Here is a 4,411-nt window from a genome sequence, read left to right on the forward strand (position 1 = left end):
ATGGAACTCCATCAAAAAATCCCCAAGATCATAACAGAGCAAGACGCTATAGGTCGTAAGGCTGAACAAGCTTCAGCAGGCCCGTTGTGGGCTCCTCCTTGAATCATCATAGAATTTATATGGTGATTCAACAAGTCATAACTAGAACTCGGGAAAGATTTGCTTTTTCGAGAAGATAACTCGGTAAAGACTTGTTGGGAAATCGTTTTCCACCTTTTTGCATAGAAGCTTTCACCATTAGAAAAAAGGTGGCGTGACAAAGAGATGCATTTGAATCCCCGTCCGCAGGACACACCAAGAGTGCGCCCATGCACATCCGCATGCCCACAAAAATGCAGGACGCAAGGATGGGGATTTGGTGCATCCCACAGTGGCTGAAACAGGTTGCTGCTCCATGCCCGTGCACCCCCACCACCCCACCAACAACACAGAACAGCGGCAGACACACAGTCACAGACGCACCCAAAAAAAAAGAAAGTTTTTTTGGCCCGTGGATAGGGTAGGACAGTAAGAAGTGTCTTGTCCACAGACGGGCGTGTGTCCTGTCGATGCATGCAATTCAAACGCATGACACTTGTAAAGAGAATAGAAAAGATGAAGCGGACTAAGCAGGACATGTCCTAACACAGAATCTTGGATTCCACCTTGTGAGCTGCAAATGCCGTTTGGTGGCAGGGACTGCAATGAGTACAAAAGTTGTTAGCCCTTAAAAGACACAGAAAAATCTATTAACACAGGGAGAGGCCTTGTCTATCCCGAGTTTGATTTACTTGAAAGATTAATAGGGGGAACATGACCATAATTTCTTTGTAAAATGGTGGGATCTTCAAAATGCCTCACAATTTACCAAAATCCTAACCCTATTCAAATTTTGATTCTCAACTTTTTTTAAAACATTTTCCCCTTTCTCAAATATAGCACACCGTTCACAAATAATTTTTGTGAACATCCAAAAATATGTGAACCTCCTTTAATACAAAAAAAATAGTATTTTAATACATTTGCAAATGTGTGAAGATATTTGCATGAGGTCAGGACAATCACAAATGTGAATATTTAGTAAAGAGATTCTCATAATTTGAAAATGTACCATATTAGTGAGCCTCCTTTAATTAAATACTCCAACATTTACAAATATCCTGACCTTGGCATGCAAATGTCCTTACTCATTTGGGAATGTCCTCCTACGTGTGCCTCTTATGCAATTTTAGTAAAAAGAATTTACATTTTAAGGACATTCGGATTTACAGGATTTACGAAGGTTGTACTATATTTGCAGACTTGTAACTAAATACATACACATTTACGAATGTCCTCAAACATAATTTTTTTTAGTAAAAAGAGGTTCACACATTTTTAAGGATTCACAAAAATGATTTTTGCAAACATCATGTTATATTTGCAAAAAAAAGTGTCCAAAAACAGTAGAGAATAAAAAATTTGATAATGAAGAGATTTTCAACAAATTGTGAGACATTTTTTAAAAACACGATATTTTATAAGGACAATACAATCATTTTTTAATTAAATATCACCTTGCAAGGGGTGAGCCAGGTTTATAGGATTAACATAAGATCCAACAAGAGATGGTGTAACGAGATCAACACGAAGGAAGATGGATGAAGATGGTCGATTTTACGTTGTCTACATTTTATTAACATTGAATCATAATTGCTCTACCATGTCCATCAATCATTTTCTTCACCTAATGTCAAATGTAGTATCATGGGCTGAAAGTGAAGGCCCATGCAACACGCCTCAGTGCTCCCCAACACCAAGGGCTGGCCTCTCGATGGATGTGCAGACACAGTAACACAAGCATACACACATGATCACATAAAAAGAAAGAAGGCAAAGAGCAAGAAGAAAAGAAAGCAAAAACTTCTTATAGCAAAGTTAAACATGTACAAAGCTAGGAGGTCTTAGAGCAAAGCCCATTATAGCACTTCGAGAGGCAAAGAGGTATTACGTCAGATAAAAACAAAGTGAAAAACTTGGTGGTCCTGAACACGTAGAATGTTGTTTCTAGTTCATGGAACTTGATGTACTGGAAGGATAAACTTCCAGATTTGGCACGATGTATGAACTCATGGTTCATTTAATCTGTGCTATTAATGCTACAAATTAATGCATAGGGTTATTGCCCAGATTTATTTTCATGAAAAAAAAACTGGTATGGGCATCAGGTACAGAGATGCAAGATGCAGATGTCCAACAATTCATACACAAGCATAAGCACCTTATATTTGGAAGCTAGAAATACAACAGAAACAGTTTGGCGATATATATCTCTTGAAAAACCATCAAAGCCAGATTGACTTGTTGATTTTAGAAAACAGATATGAAGACTAAAGAAAAAAAAATGAGGCAACAACAAATTATGGTATAGAAAAAGGAAATTGGAGTTACCTTATACCAAGTTTTTGTCTTTTGAATGGGGATAAGGAAGCTACATGTTTTTCTCTCTTCATTCCTTTCTCTTTCTTTTGCATATTAGTAACTGAAAGTCCAACTTCATCTTCCCTCTTGACTTCAATGTCAGTCTCATCACTATTAGTCACTCCACTTGTATCCGCCCCCACCATTCTTTTTTTATTGGACACAGAGTTTTGCCCTTCCTCTTCTAACCTGACTGTGGGTTTGGTGACGAAATTTACAGACTTTTTAGCCAGTTTCTTCATCGGGAATCCCAACTTAGCCATTGATAGATCAAGACCAGGCATATCTGTGCCCAAGAACTTTACAGCACGATCACTTCCATCAGTTGGGATGCCATCCTTTTTTTTATCCTTTCCGATCCTTTCATCTAATGAATGAGAAGATGACACTGGTAGCCCACTTCCCTCAGATGTATTGTTGGATCCAAACAGCTTAGAAAACTCCTTTTGCGTTGATTGCCTTGATGATTGCATGGACCTCCACTGTTCGGGTCGGCTGGCAAATCTGTTGCCAGCAGAAAATGTATCAGCCAACAGCAAGGTTAAGTACCCACTGTATCATTTGATATTTGAATTGTAGTAATACTTCAACGCTATTCTCTTCGGCTTTGCTCATGATATTGAAAATCATGATCCCATGTCAGGGGACAGGTAGTGTAAACTACTAGGTAACTCCATGTTCCAAAAGAGAACCCAGGAAAAGCAACTGACCAGTCAGGTCAACTCCAATTCCCACGTCTAGATTCAAGTCACAATGTAGCAAACACTGGCCACACATCAGAGTTTATGATGGGTCATTCAGTCATTGCACATTGTTGCAAACAATATACAATAAAAAATAAACTACAACTTTAATTTCCAACACTATTCAAGCACAAAAGATTCAAAGACAGAACTGCATGGTTGTAGAGAGACGGACATGTGAGAAACTTTAGTGCACACTATAGCAGTTCAGCCCAACTGCAAAGAACTCAAACGTCCCTCTACTCCTCCATGGACTCGTTGAAATGACCTTACACTCCGCTCACAACCAAATTCAATACAGCAATAGACGGTTAGAGTAAATACATATTCTAATGGAGAGAGAGAGAGAGAGAAACCTGGACACATCAAATTTCTTTAACATATGGGGTCCATGCTTTGTCCTGAAAAGTTCTACTTGCATAGAAGTCAACTCGGACACTATCAGCTCTTTTAAGGACAATGATCCACAATTGAAGCACTTCTCTACTGTGAAGGAGCCAGATGGCAGCATCGCAAGCTCACCAAAATGGCCTTCAAGTCTATTAAAAAGATAAACAATAAAAGCAAGAGTTATAAACGCAGTCAGCAATTAGTTAAATGCAACTGCATCTTGAATAAAACAAACTAATATTCAATCCTCTATCTGCAGCAAGCATCTAGGTAAGGCCGCATGTGCTTCCAAAAAATGTTAACAGAAAAGCAAAATAAGTGCCAGGGAAAAACCCACATCTTACATGCTTTACTGATGAAAATAATGAAATGGCACTTTATCCAAGGTTGTATCAGGCAAACCCCAACTAAACATACTCATTGTCATGGCATCATGTGCGGGAATTTCCTATATAAACTAGTCCTCAATTCTCAAACAAAACTTTATGCATGTTTGTCTATGTGAATACACATTTAGTTAATCTGCAATCTGAATGGAATGTATCAAATCAAATATTTCAAAATTGGCTATGAAACTATGTGAAAGTAGTTCCATCAGTCACATCAAACAACGCAAAATGGCTTGTTTTAATGATTCCTGCGGTTATGGCAATCATGGTCATCAAAATAGGGTTTCTTAACTCATCACTGCAAGGACAATCTTTTTCAGGACAAAGACAAAATGAACACATAACTTTGAGTCAGGATAAAAGTATCCACATAAATGCTACTGACTAACACAATCAGAAAATCAAGCCAGCATATTCTCGGCTTAGTTTCAAGAGCATACTTAGCTATTA

General features: G+C 38.2%; 1 pseudogene; it reads right to left on the reverse strand.

Annotated features, from left to right (window-relative positions):
* LOC149810602 (ubiquitin-conjugating enzyme E2 34-like) overlaps window positions 1-2,549 on the reverse strand; it is a 34,566-nt pseudogene extending 32,017 nt beyond the window's left edge.
* Window positions 2,550-4,411: the final 1,862 nt, after the last annotated feature.

This window comes from Nuphar pumila, unplaced genomic scaffold (genome assembly GCF_984573655.1).
Source record: "Nuphar pumila unplaced genomic scaffold, dmNupPumi1.hap1.1 HAP1_SCAFFOLD_258, whole genome shotgun sequence".
NCBI classification, from domain to species: domain Eukaryota; kingdom Viridiplantae; phylum Streptophyta; class Magnoliopsida; order Nymphaeales; family Nymphaeaceae; genus Nuphar; species Nuphar pumila.